This window comes from Phascolarctos cinereus, unplaced genomic scaffold, assembly GCF_003287225.1.
Source record: "Phascolarctos cinereus isolate Bilbo 61053 unplaced genomic scaffold, phaCin_HiC Scaffold_7;HRSCAF=346, whole genome shotgun sequence".
Lineage (NCBI taxonomy): Eukaryota > Metazoa > Chordata > Mammalia > Diprotodontia > Phascolarctidae > Phascolarctos > Phascolarctos cinereus.
Window position 1 is genome coordinate 177339478 of NW_027556180.1, and position 24626 is coordinate 177364103.

General features: G+C 39.0%; 1 protein-coding gene across 5 annotated transcripts in view; it reads left to right on the plus strand.

The window, feature by feature from the left end:
• FHL2 (four and a half LIM domains 2) overlaps positions 1 to 24626 on the plus strand; it is a 119820-nt gene that overhangs the window by 31228 nt on the left and 63966 nt on the right. The window contains exon 1 of one of the 5 annotated variants that reach the window (XM_020987919.1): positions 11702 to 11725. The exons of 2 other annotated variants lie outside the window; for them this stretch is intronic. The gene's annotated coding sequence lies outside the window, so the exon portion shown is untranslated. Of the gene's footprint in view, positions 1 to 11701; positions 11726 to 11955; positions 12060 to 12098; positions 12342 to 24626 lie in introns of those variants that run through there. 2 more of the 5 variants (XM_020987918.2, XM_020987917.1) reach the window with 2 other exon arrangements.

Consider the following 24626-nt stretch of genomic DNA (forward strand, 5'->3'; position numbering starts at 1 on the left):
CACATACCAACGCAGGTTGACAATGTCCCTGAAATTTACAGTCTTAGAGACTTGCCTATGAGAGTGAAAAACAATATTAGGGCATATGTCACTTTTAGGTTCAAGTTAAACTCTTTTTTTTTTTTTTGGCTTTTAGGCAATTGGGGTTAAGTGACTTGCCCAAGGTCACACATGTCAAGTGTTTGGTCTGAGGCCAGATTTGAACTCAGGTCCTCCTGACTTCAGGGCTGGTGCTCTATCCACTGCACCACCTAGCTGCCCCAAGTTAAACTCTTAATTTTCTATTTCTTAATGGGAAAGGAGTCACCTAAACTATATATCCAAGGCTTACACCTTCCCAGAAAATACCGGTTACACAAGGAACACACATAACAAATAACAAATAAATCTATTTATCTAAGTCGATAGCAAAACATAAATCAGAGAAAGTATGCAGGAGAGTATATACAAGACAATTCAGGTTGAAAGAGTTCTCCCATTGGTAGTGAGATATATCAATTCAACCAAGACAGAGATAGTGAAGAGAGAGCTCCAGATCTTACCCAAGAGAGGAATCTTCCCAAATCTCTAGTGTAGCATGCTGGAAATAGGGACATGATAGACATTGCCAGTCTTTCTCTCCTTGGAATGGAAAGTCCCTCAACTGATGCCACTCAGCAATTTTTTTTGTAATTTACTGTCTTAAAGACTTAACCTTGGTCCACTGAGAGGCAATGTAGTGTAGTAGATAGTGGTGCTGACCTTGGAGCCAGGAAGACCTGAATTCAAAAGTCCTGCTTGTTTTACCTAGCTTTGTGACCCAGAGTCAGTCATTTAAACTCTCATGAGAAACTAAGCATATATTCACTACACACCACTTAAAGAATGAATATTAGCATCCTTCAGACCTCAAAGCAACTGTCTTTCACTGGATTTTCTTCTTGATTATTGATTATGGCCCAGTTGAGACGTGTTGGATATGAAGTCTCAGAAGTAACTACTCCCAAGCCAAAGAAAGTTGGAGGGTAACTTGTGTGGCCTCAGAGACAAGGCAGAATCATGTTTCCAAGAACTTCCAGATGTTTCGTTACTTTGTCCTCTGAGGGTTGATTGTAAGACACTTTAATTATGGATAATATTATCTGCAAGTTTCAAGATTCACAGCCATATAGTTCACTGGGAGAAAATTTTTGTTAAAAAGATTGGATTTTGCACCTAAAAGCAGCCTAAGACTATGAAAAGAAGACTTCCCAAATTCAATCCAAGCCCTTTTCTTCTATTCAATTCTGGACTCATCTCATTGTGTGGGACAGGCATTGCAGATGTACCAACTCGATGTTTTGGGAGCTAGAATGAACCAGAGAAACTATCTAGTCTAATTCCTTCATTTAATAGATAAGGAAATAGATAAAGACATTAGGTGACTTGCCCATGGTCACACAGTCACTATCAGTGGTAGATGTGGATCCAAATCTTTTAGACTCCACCTGTACTTTATCTACTAAGCCATACTACCTCCAGTTGGACTGGCTAGCCAATTTCATATTGTAGTCTGCACGATGATCATTTCCCATCCATTTAGTTTTTCCTGTGTGGTTTGGTAGGTGATCTCTTTGAGGAATCATGGAGCTCATAAGAAACAGTGTAATTTTTTTTTAAACTAAAACTGTCATTTCTTCAATGTAAGAAGTTCTCAGTCAGGGACTCCTATCAATCAATGTAGATCAACACTTTCTAACTTATAATATTAGAGAGTTAGCTAGTATCCTGGAAGGCTGAATAACTTGTCTAAGATCACATATCCAATAACCAGTATCAGACCTAATCCCCTCATTTTACAGATAAAAAAACTGAAACCTGGTAAAGTTAAATGACTTGCCCATGGTCATCTAGCAATATAGTATCAGAAGCAGGGCTTGAACTCAACGTCTTCCTAACCCTGAGGCCCAGTAATACTGTTGGCTTCGGGAAGTCAAAATAATATATTTGATTTACAATAGGATCAGCTAGAAAATTCACTTACAGGGATACCTTTCCTGTTTGGCCTCGTAGAGGGTAACATCTATATCAGTGGTAAATACCTTTGAACATCATATCTAGATTGATAGATAGATAGATAGATAGATAGATAGATAGATAGATAGATAGATAGAAATATTTAAACACACACACACATATATATGTATATGTATTTTATTCAGTCATTTTTCGGTCATGTACAACTCTTCATGACCCCATTTCTTGGCAAAGATACTAGAATAATTTGCCATTTCCTTCTCCAGCTCATTTTACAGATGAGGAAACTGAGGCAAGCAGTGTTAACTTGCCCAGAGTCACATAGCTAGTAAGTGTCTGAGGGCAGATTTGAACTCAGGTCTTCCTGACTCCAGAGCCAGCATTCTATTCACTATACTACCTAGTTGCCCCTTATATATGTGTGTGGGGGGGTGTGAATGTGGGTATGTATGGGTGTGTGTGTGTGTGTGTGTGTGTGTGTGTGTGTGTGTGTGTGTATAAGAGGGACAGAGAGAGAAAGAGAGATGATAGGTAGATAGATAGAGGACAACTAGGTGGCACAGTGGATGGCGCACCAGGCCTGAAGCCAGGATGCCTCCTCTTCCTGAGTTCGACAAAAGAGAGATCCTTCTTTAGGGTTATCTCTGTGGTTACATTTGTCAAGGTATCTTGAATGATCTTAATACATGTATGAGACTCCCTGTTGAAATATTCTTTAAAGCTGATATTTTACTCATTGAAATGCTTTTTTAAAACAATAATAGCTAACACTTATATAGTCCTTTAAAGTTAGCAAAGCACTTTACATGTATTGTCTCATTTGGTCCGCACAACAATCTTGTTATGTAGATGCTATCATCATCCCCATCTTACAAAAGTGGAAAATGAGGATGGAAATAGTTAAGTGATTTGCCCATTGTCATATAGCTGGTAAATATCTGAGGTAGGATTTTGACTCAGGTCTTCCTAACTCCAATTCCAATAGTTCATCTACTATACCACCCTAGCTATGTCTATCAAAAACCAATAAACATAGCAGAACCTTGTATCTCCCACATTTCTCATATTCCCAGAAACAGTATATACTATAGCCCAACAGAAAGGTTTGTTACTAGCAGGTTAGCAACTGAGTGATGAATTCTTTGACTACAGCAACCTATGAACCAGATTTCTTTTAAATTTTAAGCCTAGGGGGCAGTTAGGTGGCGCAGTGAATAGAGAACCAGCCCTGAGGTAAGGAGGACCTGAGTTCAAATCCTACCTCAGACCAAACACTGGATACTTATTAACTGTGTGACCATGGGCAAGTCACTTAACCCCAATTGCCTATAAATAAATATCATCTCTATCTGATGATTTACCAATCAACATACTCAGTCTCATTAATTGACTATTGGGCATTTCAAATTGGATGTCGTGGAAATATCTCAAATTCAGTATGCCCCAAACTGAACTCATTAGCTGTCCTCCCAAATCTTCCTCTTCCAAATTAATCTAGTTCTGTTGAGAGAGACACCACCCTTCCAAGTTCATAACCTTGGCATTATCCTCAATTCCTTAGCCTTGCTCAGTCCCAAATGTTGTCAAATCTTGCTGATTCTACTTTTAAAATATCTCTTGAATCCAACCCCTTATTTCTGCTTTCACAACTACTACCTTAGTTAAGAACTTCAGCTATTGCCTAGGTTATTGCAACAGCCTTCTAATTTGGTCTTTGTGTCTCTCCCCTCTCTTGTTCATCTTTTTTTTTTTTTGGTGAGGCAACTGGGATTAAGTGACTTGCCTAGGGTCACTCAGCTAGGGACGAGTATCTGAGGCCAGATTTGAACTCAGGTCCTACTGACTCCAGGGCGGGTGCTCTACCCACTGTGCCACCTAACTACCCAGCTCTGCAGTTCATCGTGATCAATGTTACCAGAGCGATTTTCCTTAAATGCATAAGGAATTTAGGTATGACCATTTTGCTCCCGTATTCAATAGACACCAGTGGCTTCCTATCACCTCAAGGATAAAATATAAACTCCTCTGTTTAGCCCTTCACAACCTGGCTACAACCTGTACATTACTTCCCTTCCTATACTCTACAATCTAGAAATATTGGCTTTCTCTGTGCTACATACATGCTGTGTTCCATATTTCATGTCAATGCCTTTGCAATGTCTTAGTTGTCTGCCTAATTTTCTTCATGACCTTGGAACCAGTGGCTTCATCTCTCTGGGATTCAGTGTCTTCTGAAAAATCAAAAGGTTAAACTAGTTCACCTGGAAGGCTCCTTCCACCTCTAGAATTCAGTGAATTTCTGAGTCTCTTTTGTTAGTTCAGTAACGTCTGCATAAGATGACATTTGAAGGTACATTCAGCTCATAATTACACATGATAATAAGAGCAATGATTCATAACTAAAAACAGTAGCAGCTTCAGCAGCTGTGGTGATGTGAGTTGGGGGAAGGGAAGAAAGTGAAGAGCTTTGTTGCTATGTTGTTTTTTAACGAGTTTGTTTTTAGCAGCTGGAGTAGATAGATGCTTCTTTGGATTTCTGTTTTGATTGGGATAACATAATGCCACCTTAACATTTGCATATTTTTGTTTTGTTTTTACTTTCCAAGTATTTCATATCTACCATCTCATTTTGTCCTCGAATACTATAAGGTAGGTAGTGTGTATGGTTTTATTCTCACTTTACAGCTGAAGAGACTGAAGTGCCGAAGGGTTGTGCCTTACAGTTATGCAGCAAGGCAATGTGATATGATGAAAAGACCATCAACTTTAGAGCTGTGAAGGTCAAGGTCCAAGACCAAATTCTACCAACTGTGACTTACTGTATAACTTTGATCAAATAATTTTGCCTCTTAGTTTGTTCATCTATATAATGAGATAAGTTAGTTATAAACATATATACATACCTGTGTGTATGTTTGTGGGTATATATGTATGCTACATATATATACTTATATGTGTATATGCATATGCTACATATGTGCATATATACACACACATACGTGTGTGTCCTAAAAAACAAATAATGAAATATACTTCTCATCTCTCAGCAACAAAGTAGGGGACTATGATGGCAGAAGAGTATTAAATTGTGAGATAGTCACCACATCAACTGTTTTTTCTTAACCCTTTACTACAATGGAGGGTTCAATTCCTGGTGAGAAAGAGTACAGTATATTCAGAAATAAGAATAGCTAGCATTTATATAGAGCTCTAAGTTGGCAAAGCACTTATATCACCTCTTCTGATCTTCATAAGAACTCTCTGAAAAAGGTATCATTTTTATCTCCATTTTATAGTTGAGGAAACTGAAGCAAACAGAGGTTAAGAGACTTGCCCGGGGTCCCACAGCTAGTAAATGTCTGAGGCAAGATTCAAGCTCAGGCCTTCCTGATTCAAGGTCCAATGATCTATCTAATATGTCACTTAGCTGCCTATGGTATAAAAACTGAAGGCAATAATAAAACTTTTTTTTAATGAGGGGGAGAAACTTTAACATTCTATGAATCTAAATTAGTGACCTAATATGGACTAAAACCTTGACTCTTGATCCCATATAGTTTTTGTTTGTTTGCTATATTTTCTACCATATCATTCGGCCTCTATCAAAATTAGCTTGTAATACCTGAACAAAAAAGAAATAGTCCCAAAGACTAGTCATAGCAGAATGAAACCAACCTGGGATTACAAATTTTGCAGCAGTTGTCCTCAAGATAAACAAGTCACTAGCGGATAACTGAAAGTTATGCACTTTGAAATAAACATTCTTAGAAATAGCTGATCCTGGGTGAAACTCTTCAGTTTCAGTGAAGCAATGGAGTGATTGTTAGAGACCATATGTGAAAGCTATTCAAGCATGTTAAGAAAGCAAACAATGTTGAATCAGAATAAGATTTCACCAGGTTTATACCAGTCTTAGGAATTTACTCTGCCCTCCCCATCCCACCCAATGCAACTTTTAAAATGGACTTCAGAATAGATGATAAAAGGAAAAAGAATCCTTTTAATATTGTCTCCACTCAAGCAACTTCCAAGTCAATATGAATGAACAGATTATTGCAAATAAGAGCTGAAATTTGAGGTGCAGTAAAGCATAGAAACAAGAAAGTTTTTAAAAACTGTTTTTTTCCCCTTGACCTCATAGGCAGTCAACTAGTATTTAGTAAGCCCCTATTGTGTGCCAGGTGCTCACTGTGCTTAGTGCTGGGGATTCAAAGAAAGGCAAGAGACAGTGCCTGCTCTCAATATTAGGAAGACAGAATATCTAAAAAATTCCACCAACATGTAATGATAACTAACTGCCATGTGAGCCCTATTGGGCTGAAATGTTGGGTTTGCAAGATTCCATACAATTGGTCATTATCCCCAAATAGCAGCTTTCTTTAACGGCCTATTGAGACTGTCATGGAAACTTGTATTAAGGACAACCAAGTAAGACTGGAATTATTTTGACAATATGATGGCAAACTCTTCAGGACCGTATAGTTATTTGTGGATTTGGCCAGAACACTGGAATGTTTTGAGACTTTAAACATTGACAATTTGTATTCATTTAATCTTTTTTTTTCTTTTTCCTCAGAGAAAGAAATTGGATATGGAAAGTTTGAATCTAAGAAAGAAACCAAATTTTTCTCTTTCCATCTAAAACAAGAAGAGGATAGGAAATATTGGCCTTTTGTTTATTTGAGAGTTATTAAGGCTGGCTTCATGGTGGGCTGAGCATTTCCGCTGAGCAAACAGAGGCAGACTTGCAAACTATGCTTGTTTCAATACAAAGAAAATAACAGGAACAGGCCCTGTTAAAAAATGGCTGAGCTGAGGTGACTCACGTTTCCTGGGTGGTCAGACCTGTGGGTCACACATTTCAATGTGCCATTGCATTCATGTAGGTACCAGGCACTCACACAAACAACCACAAGGTCATTTTAGAATATAAAAGATGAAGTTTCCTATACCCTAATTTTTCTTCTAAAAATAAGGGGTTTTTTCCTCTCCCCAAACTGTATTATTCTGGAGTTTAAATTCTCTAGTAACTCTATGATAATAATCAGGGCATGCAGAGTCTTTGAGTGATCTGCATTCTAATGTGGTACAGTAGAAATAGTAGTAATTCTTTCCTTAGAAAATCTAGGTTCAAATCTTCCCTCTAAAGTTTGCTACCTGTATGAACTTAGGCTAATCACTTAACCTCTCTGGGACTCAGTTTACTCATCTGTAAAATGAGAGGATTGTACTAGATTGCCTCTTAAGGACTCTTCATATCTAGATCTATGATACTGTGCATTTCCATTTCCCTTCTGCCGACCACAGACATGACAATCATACATGCCCAGGGAGAAATCAGAAATAGTAAGCATCAGCAAAGGTACTACTAGTTTACAAACTTCTTAAGGGCAAGAACTATATCTTGCTCATTTTTGTATCTCCCCCAAGCAGTTTACATCTAAGCATAAGTTATGTAGAAAGTTAATGTAGAAAGAATCCATACCATACATACATTCATGTGCCTATAGAAGGAAGAATAGGGACAACAGTGAAAATAAGAGTTAAGCCATAGTTTAAAGAAAGAGTCTCTTTAATCTTGAACTTTGATGCCAAAGACATTCACATAGAACACACTCATCCTAGGCTGCTACTCAGCCCCACTGCTACCCTGAGAAACCTGGAGTTATCTTCCATTCCTTACTCCCATCCTCCACTCCCAGCCACAAGTTCCTGACATTCTCTCTTAGGACCCCTTCTCTCCAGATACATTCTTTGTGCTGAGTAGTACTCACAATGCAGGAGAATTTTAGTGTTGAGTCACTACACAGGACCCTTCACCCGATTCCTTTGGGACTTAAATGATATCCTAAGACCAGACCAGATACAAAGATATTCATAGATTAGATCTTTCCCTGTCCTTCCTATCCTGGCCCATTCATTTGTTCCTCTTATTTCTCTCTTACTTTTTCACTCTTTTTCTCCCCCTTCTTGTTCTTTCATTCCCATTAACCTTTCTAGGTACAACAATAACACCCAGGGAATTAGATGAGTGATTTGTGCTGGTTCTTTCCTGGTGCATAAATGATACATTTAGAGATCAAGACTATAGTAGATACTGAGGGAAAAAATAGAGGAAGGAAAATATCTTTAAATTATTTCTTTCATTTTTCCTTCCTTCCTTTGTTTCTTCTTATCTTCCTCCCTTCTTCTGTGTTTCCTTCTTTCTTTCCTTTCTCTTTCTTTTTCTTTCTTTCTCTTTTCCTTCTCTTTGCCCCTGAAGAGCTTACAGTCAAGTCAGAGGATACTGCAAATTGGGGGAGGCAGTAGGGAGAATCAGGTAGGGTTTCATGTAGAAGATGGTACTTCAGCTAAATAGGATTCTAAGAGGCAGAGGTGAAGAGAAATTGAAATCCAGGTATGGAGGACAGCCAGCATGGGAGCATGGAGATAAGAAATGGAGAGCCACGTATAAGCAACAGGAAGGCCAGTTTTGTTCAACCATAGGGTGTGAAGAGAAGCAATGTGTATTAAGCCTGTCAAGATAGGTTGGGATCAGATTGTAAAATGATTTAAGTACCCAATAGAGAAGTTCATGTTTGATCCTCAAAGGCATAGAGGGCCCATCTTCTTAACATAAATATTCTCCTGGTGATGTTATATGGTTGCAAATCTTAGCACACCACAATCTCCAAGAATCAAAGTTGTGATGCAAAGGGCAAGGGAGAGATGGTTGGCACACACAAGTAGGCTTCGGTGTATTTTCAATGATGGCTTATTCATAATTAGTAACATAAGAGATGTTATTCCAGAAAAGTATAATAGGAATAGAGGATGATGAACCATGTATGTCATGAGCCATAAGGCACACTGTGGGTATAGCCCAAGTAGTGTACTGCTACCAAGAAAATGGAAAAAGATACTGAAAGACCTCCAGCATGCTAGGTAGATTACAGAAGTACAACACTCTCACTTTAAAGATGAGAAAAATAGAGGCCCAGGGAAATGAAGTGACTTGTCCAAAATCACAGAGGTGGTAGGTATCAGAGGCAGTAATTTCTGTGGAACATCTTTTGAACTTTGGTGGATGAGGATAAGCTTAACACAGGCTGTGAAGGTGGAGAAGGTCTATGATCTACATCAATAGAGATAATATTCATATCAATGATGTCACAGATTTGTTGAAATGTAATTCAAATGCTAAAGTGTAAACATTGTTTGATCAGAGTTGGATAAGTCACATGAGCTCTCTGGGCCTCAGCTTCCTTGTCTGTAAAATAGGTATGATATAATACTGGAGATGGAAATGGCAAACCATTCCAGTATCTTTTCCAAGAAAATTCCAAATGGGGTCATGAAGAATCGGACTGAAATGATTGAACAATATCTATACTTCAGAGAGTTGCTGTGAGCAAATTTCTTTGCAAAACTTGAGGCAATACAGAAATGTGAAGGGAGGAGGGACAAGGAGGAAGTCATTGTGTAAAATTGGTATTGATATTTTGTTGACTCATTCTGACTGGTAAATGTGAGATGATCTAGCATCTTTCCTTTTCTCAAAGAAGGTCAGAATTCATCTGCAGGCATACCACTGGATCATAGATTTAACGCTAGAAGGGACCTTAGAGGTTACCAGGGTGAACTACCCCATTTTACAGATGAAAGAACTGAGGCATTGAGAAACTAAGTGATTTGCCCCAGGACCCACAGATAGGAGGTGTCTGAGGCAGGTTTTTCTGACTATATAAGTCCAGTACATTATACCATACTTCCTCTCAAACTATTAACCCCTTTCTGGCTGTGGTCAGTCAAACTGTGGATCTAGTCACACTAGGCGTAGGAGAATGGGTCCATCTGTCTGCGTGGACTACCTATTAAAAAACCACTTGTGTTCTTATGTGCCTTTGTGAAAAAAAAAAGAAGCTATCTTCCCTTTGAGAGAATTCTTTGTGAATTATTTCATTATAGTGTTTTTAAAAAAGACAGCCCATCTGACTTTTCTTTTTATCCCTAAGTTTTGCTAATAGAGGCTTCCCCTCACTTGAGGAAACTGAAAGGCTAATTGCAGTGAGGATTCAGAGTTTCTGATTCCTGTCTATATTTAGTCCATCGCCAACCCTACCCCACTCCCAGGGAATTGTCCACTTCATAATGTGTCACTAGTAAATTATTGAGTCCAGAGTTTGAGTCACTGTGCTGTTTTACTTCAGTAATAGCCTTTCCCATTCTTTTCTCAAAGTCCTTCAATGTGCCCAGATGAGCGTTATGTTGTACACCTGGCTTTGTTGTGGATTTCCGTATGATTTTTAGTTGACTGCCTGTGGGAGGCAACAGGGCATAGTAGAAAGAATGCTGGCTCTGAGGCCTGAGTTCAGATTCCAGCTCCAACACTTAACCTACCTCTGTGACCATACTCAAGTCATGTCACCCCTCTAGCCCTCAAGTTTCTGGTCTATTAAATGGATGTAGTAATCTGTTTGGTATAAAGTACAAATTGATGACCAGCCAGTCAGAATGAAAATGTTACAGTAGAAAGAGCACTGACTGTGGAGTAAGAAGACTCTGAAGGACTATGTGAACTTGGGTAAGTCACTTAATCTCTTCAAGACTTACTTAGCTGACCCGAAAATGAGGGGCTCCATTCTGGGTAATCGCTTGATCGTGTGGAGACACCTTTGGGTGAATTCTGAGCTCAACAGAAAATAGCTGACCATCTCTTTTACAGAATTATAAAATATAAAGATGACCTTAGGGATAATTTAATCAAGTCCCCTCCCCTAGCAGCTAAAGAAACATGGAGGCTCAGAAAGGTCAGGTATTTGCCTAGGCACACATGGGCAGTAACTGGCAGAAGAGGGATTTGAATCTGGTCCTCTGCCTCCAAATTCAGTGTTATCTCCCTTTGTCTACCTCCAGAGCATTTATTGTGATGAACTTAGTCCAGTCTCTGAATGGTACTATTGCCTTACATATTTCACATTAAAAGCACCCAATGCAGGTTATCAGCTAATCTCCTTTGGCCTGGATCCACACAGTTCACAACTTCAACCTTCTTTACACACTGAAGAAGAAACAGTTGCAATCCCAGAGCTCTTTTCAGCAGCTTTCAGTGCGGCCTCCCTTCCACCCACCAACCCTCCAAACTCCTTTCCCTGGGGGTTAGACTATGTTGACTTTTTTCGATTAATGGATCTGAACCAGTAGAGAGTGTAGTCCTTTGTTATCTGCAGGGTTTTCATTTATCATCTCATATTTTGATTTGTTCCAGTGGAAAGGAAACTAAGGGCTGATCTTTTGCTTTCTTTTCTCAGGGAAAAAAAGAGAGACTTTGCATTTTCATTTCGTTTTGGTCCCCATTAGACTCTGAGCTCCTTGAGAACAGGGACCGGCTTTTTGGTTGTTGTTGGAGTTGTTATTGTTTCCGTTTAGCACAGTGCCTGGCACATTGCTTAATGAATGCTAGCTGATTGACTGACAGACCTACTCGTTTCTTTTATTAATTGAAAGGTGTGCTGAAAGGAAGTGCCAAGCATGCAAATGCCTTGCTTTCACTGTTCCTGCTCTTCAAATGCCCAGTCTTTATTCCTCGCTCTCACTGTTATTCCCTCCCTTCCAAAGTCTGTGTGCTTCCCCACCTCATTTGTAAACAGAAGGTGAATGTTTAGCTGACAGAATTATCCGCGTGTGACCAGATTCTGATAACTCCTAGAGCAGCAGGAGCAGCAGCCCTGGCCTTGGCACTCTACCCCAGGTGAGGAGCCCTGAAATGCTGGTGTCAGCCTTACTGTAAAACTCTCCTTCCTGTAAGTTGATACGGCTGGGTTTTTCATCAAGATGTTTTCCATGGAAGACATCACTGGGTTAAAAGGGAAAGAAAACTTGATGAAAAGAGGTAGTTGAAAGGGGGTGGGAGTGGAGGTGGCAGGAGATGAGAGGAGGGAGGATGGAGGAGGAGTGAGAGGCCGGCTGGAGCAAGAGAGCCTGACAAAGAGTGTTTGGGAGGAAAAGAAAACACACACACACGCACGCACACGCACTACAGACTAGAGAAAGTGTTGAATGCCAGCTGCTGGGAGCCTTAAAGAGTGAGTGTCTCCGATGCTTTTGTCTCCTTATATGGTAAAATGATACGGTGGGGGTTTCGCTAGGCTGCAAAGGCAGGCAGCTTGGATCCACACAGCCCTGGCCGCCCAGCCGAAAGCCGCGGAGCCGCCTCCGCTCCCCTTGCGCGGCGGCGGGATCCCGGACGGTGGGCTCCAGCGCGCCCGCTCAGTACGCAGGCCATTGTGCTCCTTCCCAGGCTGCCCATGGATGTGACTCCCCATCCCTGGTCCAGCGAGTCCCACTAACGCGGCAGTGGCTGCTCAGTAAGTAGACCTCGCCTCCCTCCTTCCCTTCCTCCCTCCCTCCCTCCCTGGCTCGCTCCCCCACCCGGCTTCAGTCTGATTCCAGATCTCTCCAAAAGAGAAGCAAAGGTTGGAGGTATGGCTGGAGGTGTGTTGCTTGAATAACAAAGGCTGCGGGGAGAGAAGTCTGTTCTGCAGAGGAAGAACAAAAACGCTGGGAATTTGGAGGGGGATTGTGAGTCTGGGAAGAATCCTGGCTTAGCCCTCTCCTCCGCCTCACCTTACCAAAAGGGTGGTGAGGAAGGGCAGGAGAAAGGGTTCCTTGGGTAGATGAATCCCTTTAGATCCCCACTAGATGACAGAAAGGTACTGTGTCATGTATGTAGTGAACATTTGAACAAAACTCTGTTATGTGTGATAATGATGGTCTAATGCCTTGGCGTCTGGCTTAGGAGAGCCCAAGTTTCAATGTTCCTCTCACATCCCTGTGCATATTTAAAGCTTCCAAACTCAACAAAAGAGTGGCTTATTTTTGTGCTCCAACGGGTAGTGCCTGAGAACGGAGGAGGATATCTAGGTCCATCAGCTTTTGTATATCAGGAGTATTTTATTGTAAATAGAAGAAAAAAAAGACAGTTTAAGATAGAAAAGTTCTCTTTCTTGTGGGGAAAGGAATTGCAAAACCTACAAATCAAGAATCTTTCTTTGTTCTCAATTCAAATTAAAAAAATTCTTAAGCTGTATTCTATTAATAGCTATCTTTGGTTACCCTGTGATCATTGGAAGAAAGGAAAATGAAAATCATTGACTTGCATGCTTTTTCCCTGCTTTTGCTTAATAAGACAAATCTAGTTTGTTTGAATTTACTCCTTACTGCAATAACGTAAAGCACGTGTGTTTTTGTTTAGGTGTCCAATTAAACCACTTATTTGGAAGTAATAGTAATTTGGGATTATATTAAAATGAATATAGTAGTGACAATATGTAGAGAAACATGTCCCAAACCCAGCTGCTGAAGTCTAATTCATCTCAATGTAATGGTGCCAATGCTGCTCGTGTGTATTTCTATCTAGAAACAGAAAAGAGTTGAGTGTTCTGATCAGTGAGCTAAAAATGTATTTTGTTCAGACATTAATCGGATAGAATATACACATGTGACACCTCTGTTTTAACTATTAGTAAAGTGAAAAATGTCCTTGTTTTCCAAATAGAACCTTTACATGAACTTTTTAAAAATGTTGGTAGAGACTTCAGCCAGTTTGGATTTTGCAATATGCATTTCATTCCTATATCAAATTTCAAATGTATATGTTTTGGGTACCTAGAAATGTCAAGGAAGTTTTCTGCATGGCCAAAGACATCCACATATTTTTATCAATCCTTTACACTTTTTTTTTCAAAGCAACTCCATGACTGGAAGTAGTCAAGGGTGATAACACACCTGTTGCTTAGAAATCATTAGAGCAATTTTGTTAAATATGAAGAAGAGCTTCCTGAGAGTGAGGGTCATTCAGAAAAATAAAGTCAATAAAAGAGATGTGGGAAAGAGGTCTTTGTAAATAAGAAAGATGGTTATTTATCTAGGGTAGTGTTAGACCTAAGAGGCAAGAGAATAAATTAAACTGATTTTTTTCTCCTGTGATTCTCAATACTTTTGCTTGAGTCTACCTTGTCTTTTCATCTGTAAATTCCTTGCAGACTGTTACTGTTCTTTGTAATTCCATTATACTAGAGTTTAGACCAGAGTCTAATCTGGATCCTGTGTAGATTAGTTAACCCGATTTTTCTTCCCTCTCTTCATGTCTACTCCATATTGGGAGTTGGAGACGAAAGTTGGTGTTTTTGACTTTTCTTGCCTGGGTCATCCAGCCATGAGAAGCTATGTATATGTTTTCTTTGCCATTTATTAGGCTGCAAGTTCATTGCCTCTAATACTGCATCTTATTCATCTTTGTACACACTCATAGCCCCTAGTGTAGGCCCTCATACATAGTAACCACTCAATAATTATTTGTTTAATAAAATTTTTCCAATAGAATATCCCTCTGTAGTTTTATCAAATAGGAGCCTTTTCAGTGATGCTAAACTTACCATTTAAAAGACAGAACTAAACTTAAAAACAAAAAAAACCCTTATTTTTCTGAGTATATCAACACCACTTGAAAATATATTTTATAAGCGTGATTAAAAAAAATTTGGAATAATCCACACGTATTATGTCTGTAACAGGCTAGTTCAGTTGATGAACATGTAATACAATGGAACACAGACTCCTTAATATCAGGGTTTTTTTTTTCATTTTTCTTCTTTTATCCTGAGGTCCTTGCTTATAGTTGGCACTTAATAAATGTTGAATTTTTTTTAAAGCTACATACAACCCTATACCTTTTAATGCCATGCAGCCACCAAAGAGTATGTCCAGAATTTTGGAAGAGACAGTGACAATTCTCTGACCATTAGCCCACCATGCTCATGTTCAGTGTCCTTACATCATTTCTAGTTTTGTGCCTCAAAACTCATCTTCTTCATTAGTGCAAGTCAGTCCTAACTCACCTGGAAAAATATATTGTGGGGTAGAATTTGGCTACCAAGAGTACCTTGATAGACCTAATAAGTAACATTTGCAAAAAGTTTATAGACAGCAATGGTTTATATGCCTGTAGAGAAGGGAGCACGTAAGACCTGATGGGAATGTAAGCAGAAATAGACTGCAAGAGACAACTAAATAGCAATCGTCTCAATTTTTACTCAAATCATTTAAATAAATGAATGGTGTTGTCACAGTGAAGGATAGAAACAACAGTAGACCTGGGAGAAGGGAAGAGAAAATTTTTGATGGGCTGAAGCAATGAGAAAGAGAACCTAAATTAATAGCATTCATGTGTAAGGTGATCAAGAAAAGTTAAAGAATTTATAGCTAATAGAATACAGAAAAGGATGTTGGGCTAGAGAAGAATGGTGGTGTTAGAGAGTTAGGACAAAATAAGAATACGAAATTAAAGATGAACTTGAGAGATAAGTTTGAAGAAGGGAAAAAAAAATTTAGTCTTCCTTCTCCTGATAGTGGACAGCCCACAATCCATATAGGCAGAAACATTCATTCAACAATTATTTCTTAAGCAACTGTTATATGCTAGGCGGCACAGTAGAGAGAGTGCCGGGCCTGAAGTCAGACTCATCTTCCTAAATTCAAATCTGGCCTCAGACGCTTAACTAGCTGTGTGACTTTGGACAAGTCACTTACCTCTGTTTGCCTGTTTCCTCATCTGTAAAATGAATCAGAGAAGGACCAAGAAAACCCCAAATGGGGTCAAAAAGGGTCAGACACAACTGACACAAATGAACAACAACAATTATATGCTAGGTTTGGAGATTATAAAGATCAGAAAAGAAACAGCCCTGCTTTCAAGGAGCTTATAGTCTAATAGGGGAAAACAGCATATAATAGATAAATATAAAATGTGTTCAAAGTAGGTATGAAGTGATTCAAGGACAGGGAGGAGAGTTGGTGAAAGAAAATACTAGCCATCGGAGGAGGGCGAAGATCATGGTAGGCTTCTGCCAGGGGGAAGGACATGTAACACTGATATAGATGGAAAAGCAAGGTTTTACACACACATACACACACACACACACACACACACACACACACACACACATCAGCCTAAGCCACTGAAATGGATGCCATTCCTCAAAAAAAGAACAAAATGGGGAGAAATATGTGTGTATAGGCATAGATAAATATATACACATAATGTATGTGTGTGTGTATATATGTTATATGTGTTTATAGGCATCTATATATAATTTTGGTGAAATCCTAAATCCTGGTGAAACAAAAAAAAACCCATAGAGCTGAGAGGGATCGCAGAAATCAACTGAACCCAATTCTTCTCTGAAACATGATTGCTTGCTACACCATCACAACTGACAGCTATTTGAGGCAGCTCAGTCTAGTATTGGACATCTTTAACTATTAAGAAGTTTGTCCTTATATTGAGCTAAAATAGCTTCCCCTGTAAATTCCACTAGTTCTGGATGAAAGCAGAAAAAGTCTAGTCCCTCTTCCACATGACCAAATACCAAATATTTTTAGGCAGTGATCACCCTCAAGTCTTGTCCTTTTTTCCATGCTAAATGTCCCCAATTTCTTCAGTGAGTCCTCACATGGCATTATTTTGAGTTCATTTTTAGTTCAGAGGAGCACACAGAGGAAAAACTGTAAATCAAATGAGAACTGAAGATAAGACCTGAAGGTCCTGAAGATCAAGGACCAGGGTTAGGAAAGAGGCCTTTGGTTTTATTATAGACCTTCCTTTGCAAGACTAATGGCTGATGAAGAAACAAAGTATAAATAAATTTCCTGGATGTATCCAAAAATCAGTGGGAAAGCTGGAAAATAGTATCCTGTTTCATGAATCACAGACCCTACCTAAAGAAGTATCTGGTACTGGTGATTCTAGGCACTAGGGTTATAGCCAACCTTCACTTACTGATCTGGGGTGTTTGAGGATGAAGTACTAGCTAGTATTCATCATGGGCTTTCAGTTCTAAAGAGAATGATTCTGCAGCACAAAATAGATACAGAACTATACACAATTGATACAGAATGATTGAATTATTATTCACTTTGTCAGAAATGAATAATTTGGCATTTCTTCTTTTCTCACATCCTTTCATTTCTAAGTCAATATTTGAAGAATATTTAAGAAGTGATCTGTTTTTGTTTAGTTAAGTATTGTTCATATGAAACATTTCTTAGGAATATTTTTTAAAAGTTTTGTACTTAACATTTTTGTTTTGTTTTCTTTTTGGTGAGGCAGTCGGGGTTAAGTGACTTGCACAGGGTCACACAGCTATGTGTCAAGTGTCTGAGGCCGGATTTGAACTCAGATCCTTCTAACTCCAAGGCCTGAGCTTTATCCACTGTGCTACCTAGCTTTCCCCTTACTTAACATTTTTGAAAGCTAACAGTTTACCTAGAAACACTGTTCACTTTTTCCTTGTGTCATTGATAAGGAGGTAATATGATGTAAAAGAAAGAAAGAAAGCTAGATTTGGGGTCAGGAGACCTGTTGTAGTAGACAAGTATGCCGTTTGTCTATCTGTCTTTCCTTCCGATGTGGGGAAAACCTCCAAACTTTCTTTTCTCTCTTCAAAGCTCTAATCTCTTCTCTACATCCTTTCTCACAGCAGATGTCTTCATCTCCTATAAAAAGACGCCAAACATACTGAGCTTCCTCTTTATACTCCATACCTCAGAACCCCATGACATCTTTACTCCTTTCCCTGTGGAAGAAAGAGGTGACTTTTTTTCTCCTTGCCTACAGTACTTGGGGCCTCCTCCTTATCCCTACCTATCTCCTCTAAGCGTCGGTTTCACTGATTATTTTTACTTTCTCTCTTCTCTCTCTCTTCCTGTCTACTGACTGTCTCCAGTGCCTATAAATGTGTTTGGATCTAACACATTCTTAAACAAAATAAGATGAACAAAAACTCACTTGATTCTTGAATTTAATGCTTTTTTTTCTGAATTCATAGATCTTTCCCCCCTCAATATTAAAAAAAAAATGACCAAGTGCTATTCATTCTACTTCCTGCATTTAGTGACAAGTGCTTCTCCAAATAATTTCTTTTGGTGGTAAGAAGGTAATCACACTAGGGAAGAAAAAGGAAATAATTCACTCTAAAAATACTTACCTGTCCAAATGAAATTAATTGAAGGACATTCTTTCCAAATGGCCAGGTCCCTAGGATATCTGGAAATCTCCAAGTGTATCAAATCAACAGGGAAGGGAGGGTTTAAGATGTAGCAGCTTCAGAATGGCTTCCCAGCTTTCTCTTTTGTATATCAGAGTGTTGTCACCTCTGGTCGGTGTTAATTTTCTTCAGATCCTAGGGATTCTAAGGCAGTGGTTGATGGGTAGTAAAAAGTGTTGTTTGAAAGGTCAAAGGAGGGAGAAAAGGAAGGCAGGGAGAGTGTTTGACTCACCTCAACTAACTTTGGGCCTGTTCTTATTGACATGGCAGCTTTGACTCTCGTGGCCTTGGTTGTATTCTTCAAAATATTCCCAGAGACCAGAGGTTTATTCTTTAGCAAAGTGTCCATGGGCTATATGGTAAAAGGCCAAAGATGCCATTACATTTATTTATGGTTTAATTCTCCGATTTAACCTAACTCTCCTGAGACACTGTCCAGACTCTAGTGAATGTTGTCAGTGTGATGAACAGATAAGTATTCACTTAGGCCCTTAAGTTCAGTATTCCATATGCTGAGGTGTTTTGCATTTATAAGATAGACTAGCAGGCAAATATAAAATGTGTATGTATTTCCCATTAAGTGCATACATTTTCTAGTAAGCAGTGTCAATCTATTTATATCCACAAAGAAGGAATGGCACTTGTAATTACAAAAATCTTAAAATAGGAAATATATTTTAGTGGGAAAGGTGACAGCACCAACAAGCCAAGCATATGAAATGAATTGCCGTGATTATAGTTTAATTAGACCTGATGCAACCTTGCTATTTCTTCAAGCTAATTTCTTATATCTCCCCTACTTTTCACTGCCAAAATCCTAGAAAGAGTTGTCTTTACTTCCTTGCCTTCCCTTCCTCACCATCCACTCACTTCTTAATTCATTGCAATCTGGAGTCCTTCCCCCGTTATCTGACCAAGAATGCTTTCTCCAAGATCTACTATTGGACATCTTTAACTGTTAAGAAGTTTGTCTTTATACTGAGCTGTATCTTCCCCTGTAAATTCCGCTAGTTCTGGATGAAAGCAGAAAAAGTCTGGTCCCTCTTCCACATGACCAGATACAAGATATTTGTAGGCAGTGATCACCTTCAAGTCTTGTCTTTTTTTTTTTTTTTGATGCTTTTTTAACTGCTAAATCAATTCTGTCTTCTCAGTTCTCATCTTTTTTTACCTCACGGCAACTGTCAATACTGCTAACCACCCCACTCCTGGACACTCTCTTTGCTTGGCTTCTGTGACCCTATTTTGTGATTCTTCACCTGTCTTAAAAGTGATTCAGCCAAGGAGACAGGAAAAAGAGTAATCATATATCACCTGCTCCTTTAGTGTGGGTATATAACCCACGGCTATAACCCATCGGTATAACCCATCTCTCTGTATACTTTCTATTTGGAAATTTTAGCAGCTTCCATGAGCTCCAGTATCATTTCTAGGTAGGTGACTTACAAATCTTTTACTCAGCCCTAACCTCTCTCATGAACTCTAGTTGTAAATATATTAACAACTATCTCCTAAAGACCTCCTTCAGAGTAATCTCATGCTCAGCGTATCCAAAACATAACTTATCTTCTCCTCTATATACTACTTGAGAGATTGTTCTATTTTTGTCTTTGTATTTCCAGTGCCTAGTGCAGAGTCTTGCACAGAACAGGTGCTTAATCATTGTTTATTAAATTAAATTGGGCTGATATGGAGTTATGCAGGAATTTTATGCTCATGGAAATAGCTATGGGAATATTAACTTCCAGCGCTACCCTGGAAATCCCCAAATGAAGTTTCCCCTACCCAATATCTCTACTATTGTTACTTCCATGGAAGAAAATTCCTTGACCCAAATTTCAGTGTTTTAAAGATAATCTCTGTGTCTTTGAATGTGCTTAGATTGTGTGTCTGTGCAGAAAGCCTGGGCTGTTTGATGTTATCTACAGCTGTAGTGCTTAAAATAAGGGAAGCTGGAGAGTATTCTTCAGGGAATTTCAAAGGAATGTTCTTTCTTTCTTTCTTTCTTTCTTTCTTTCTTTCTTTCTTTCTTTCTTTCTCTCTCTCTCTCTCTCTTTCTCTCTTTCTTTCTTTCTTTCTCAATCAGACCTAAGTGACTTGCCCAGAGTCACACAACTAGTAAGTGTCTGAAGCCAGATTGGCACACAGGTCCTACTGACTCTAGGTCCCATGCTTTATCGACTGTGCCACCTAGCTGCCCTAAAGGAATGTTCTTGATGACAGCCACTTGCCCCAGACTTGTCCTAGACCCCCTCCAGACCGTGCAGCTGGTACGTACCTGGGTGCACCATTTGGAGAGATGTTTTCTTGCCCCTGTGGAAAACCATGAAGCTTCATCAAACTTACTATCACTTAGATGGAGGACAGCAAGGGAAATTAGTCTCAGTATGTTATATTCCATTCTTTAAATTAGGAGTGTTTAATGCCAGCCTTCTTGTCAGGAATACCTGCCTGGGACCACTAAGAGGTTAAATGTCATAAGGCCACATTGCCAGGATATGCCAGAGCTGAAACTTGAACCAAGATGTTCCTGACATCATGTGGTTAGTCTGTGGTGGAAAAAGTGACCTTGGATCCTCAAAGGCCATAATGTTTAGAGTGCACATTATGGAATTCTGGTCTGGAAAGGCCCATGGATGAAGTGAAACTAAATTCCAAGATCGTCTAAGCATTGACAAATGATGAATGATGAGTGATGACTATTTTTGGCCATAGGTACTAAGGAGGGAAAAAGCTATAGTATGCACTGGTAGAAATAGTGCCCACAGGGATAAAATCTCATCCTAAAAGAATTGAAGGAAGTGGCTCATGTAAAACAAATTTACATTTTGGTGATTCATTCAACAACTATTTATTAGATACAAAAGCTCTGTGTGGCACTAAGGGAAATATAAAATAATTTATACCTTCTTGGAATTCCCTGATGATACTTATTTACAAAAAAATATTGCTCATGTCCATTGATTTGCGGGGGAATGGGTGGGGATGAGAGTAAAAATAATAGTCCACTTCTTGACACATAAATAGGAGAGTAGAAGAAGAGAGAAAAGCTTCTTAAAAGAGTCAACATAATTTCCATTAGTGACTCATTTGCTGTATCCAGCTGCACCCATAAATAGGGATATTTAAGTGTTTTCTTAAGGAATGAATCCTGTTACATATAAATTGGTAGGGAACATTCCAAGCTTTGGCAAAGGGGCATTGGGCTCTTAAGAGGCTAGCCTAATATGGATGGCTATGAGGATGCAATGAGGAACTGACAGCGTAAACTAGGTGGTTATGATTGCTTAATGGGGCGTCTACTTACCCTAATGGAGAAGGAAATGGCAAATCACTCCAGTATCTTTGCTAAGAAAACTCCAAATGGGGTCACAAAGAGTCCGACTGACCAATCAAACAAGAACAAACTTACCCTGAATCTCATGCTTGTCTGATCTCCACCAGGCTCCTGGTCATGTAGTGAGTAGCGAGAGTAACATAGTAGGATTCTGGCGCAAGGTAGCCCAAATTTAATAGGAAACAAATCTGATTAGTTCCAATCTGTCAGGGGACTAGCAAATTATAGATAGTTGAGAAACCCCGCTCAGAAAACATCATCATAAATACCTGATTATGACATTCACAAAATAATAGATTTAGAGTTGAAAGTCATTTAGTCTAAGTCCCTCATTTTGTATATGAAGAAACTGAGACCCAATGACGCATGCTACCTAGATGACCTTCCAGCTATAAATTAGTGATCCAGATTGCAAAACTAGTATCGGAACCCAGGGCCTCTGACACACGTTCTGTCCAACCACAAGCTAAAAGCCAGTAAGACACCAATGACCTGAATATGTCTCAGAGATTCTAATCAGAGAAATATCATATCCAGGTGTTAGGCAGGATACCTAGGGCTAAGTTTATAGATCAGGGCCCAAAATCCATAAAGAACCCGTGAAAATATCAGATAGGATTCACTTCACCCAATCAGGATGAGGCGGCCTCATTTTAGGAAACCCAGGGCCCCACTGGCCTTGGCCAGACCTTTATTTGAAATGACAGCAGAGATAAATTACCCAGGAGGCATGCAAGGTTCATGCTTCGGTGCCCTCAATAATAATAGCTAACATTTATATAGCACCTACTACGTGCCTCACATTGGGCAAAGTGCTATACAATTATTATCTCATTTGATCCTCACAGCCCTGAGAGGCAGGTGTTATTATTATCCTCATTTTACAAATTAGGAAACTGAGGCAAGCAGCGATTAAGTGACTTTCCCAGGGTCACACAGCTAGTATGTATACGAGGCTGGATTTGAACTCTGGTCTTTCCTACTCCGGGCCTGGTGGTCTATTCACTGTACCACCTATTTGCCCCAAAGGAGTTTAAACCTTTCATGTCCAGTGCTGTAACATGTGCATCATACCACCGTCACGCAGCTGTTGCTCTCTGTCACTTATTTCCAGTTAGAGCAGAATACAGGTAAGTTTTATGTATTTATATCAAACAGTACTGTATTCAAGCAATAATTCCTCCTTATAGCACACATCATGTTAAATATGTGAGCCAGCCTCAGAGCCAAAAAGACCTCTATTTAAGATCTGCCTCTGACACATACAGACAGACTGTGTGACCCTAGACAATTCATTTAACCTCTGGGTGCTATAGGAGCAAGATGATCAGTCTCTCAGACCGTCAGTGAAGAGAAAGTGCCGAGGTTCCTCACTGTTAGTTCCCTTTTGTTGCTGTTCAGTCATGTCTGACTCTTTGTGGCCTCATTCGGGGTTTTCTTTTCTTTTTTCCCCCTGAGGCAATCAGGGTAAAGTGACTTGCTCAGGGTCACACAGCTAGTAAGTATCCAGATTTGAACTCAGGTCCTCCTGACTCCAGGACTGGCACTCTATCCACTGTGCCACCCCTAGCTGCCCTACCCCTAATTAAATCACAGGTTTAATCCCTCTCCCTATCACTAATATTAAAGAGATTATGAATCTCTTCATGATTAAGTGATCCAAAAAACAAGAAACTATCCATAACATTGTAAGAGGGTTATTGCTTTTGAAATGCACATTTGAGAATACAGGCAGAACTCACATCTAGCTCATGATTCTATAGAATTTGAAATACGTACTGACCATTATTTGGTGATGAGTAAAGTGGGTCAATAATAACAAACATCTGTATTATGATGTTTTATTTCACTTAATTATCAGCTTTTCTCAAATTCATTTGACAGTGGAAAGGGCTGGCCCTCGGTTCAAATTCTATCTCTGATTCTTCCTGCATGTGTGACTTTAGACAAGTCATTTAACCTCTCTAGGCCTCAGTTTCCTCATCTGTAGTGTGAGAATGGACTAGATAATATCTAAGCTGTCTTCTTGCCTAAACTGATTATCTTGTGACTTTATTTTTCGAAGCTTCATTCAATCTATAGTAGTTTTTTTTTAATTTTCTTTTTGTTTCAGACTTTACAAGGCCTTGTTTATGTTCTTAAAACAAATATAGAGCAATAACAATGGTTTATTTTGTGCTTAAATAGAAAATACAAATGAAAATGTTAAAAAATATAACTTGGAAATGAGTTTATGCTGTAGGACTTTTCCCACTTTAAAAATATTATAATATTTCTTCAAAAATGATGTATGATTTGATATGATACCAAACTGTACCAAACATTCAAAGGAAATTCTCTGTAAGACTATGAATTGCAAAAAAAAAGAAGTGACCAATCTGAATTGGTAGTTTTCTTAATGGGAATTCTCTGTAAAGATGAAACCATAAAAAATATTTGTTTATTAAATAATAGATATCTGATATTTATATTGCTCTATATACCATGCTAAGTGTTTTACAATTATTATCTCATTTGATCTCCACAAGAACCCCAAGAAGTAGGTATTATTATCTTGTTTTTATAGATGATGAAACTGAAGCAAACAGGTTAAGTGACTTGACCAGGGTCTGAAGTCAGATTTGAATTCAGGTCTTCCTTACTCTAGGCCTGGCACTGACCTAGCTGCCTGGATATTTGTGTTTTTTAATGTTACAAACCATGAGAAAAGGTGCCCAAAGTCTTGGTGAATTAGATAGGCAGGGATTGTTTCATTTTTGCCTTTGAATTTCCAGCATCTGATGTAATGCCTGGAATATAGTAGATGTTTAATAAATACTTGATAAGGATGACCAAAAGATTTTAATCCAGCATTGAATGAAAATGGGAAGTGTTTCACAGCTCTTCTCCCTCTATAATATCATTTGAAGTGGGTCCCTGGATCCCATTCTAAACAGGAACTACAGGTATGAATTTCCTGTTTTTCTCTCCTTCTTTGCCCTGAAATTCTTGCTCTTCTCTCCCTCTTTTCTCCCTTTTACTTACTTAACTCTCAATCTTTCTTCTTTACTTCCCCTCTCCCTTCTCTTTTCCTTCTCTCCCATAATTTTGTGGTTTTTGAGTCTCCAACATCTTAAGTGTCTTGTTGGCCTGCAGATTATCTAACCCAATACTGAAAGATGTGTGTGTTCAGTAGAATTCCCTGTTCAGAGGACTGTTTACTGGAATAG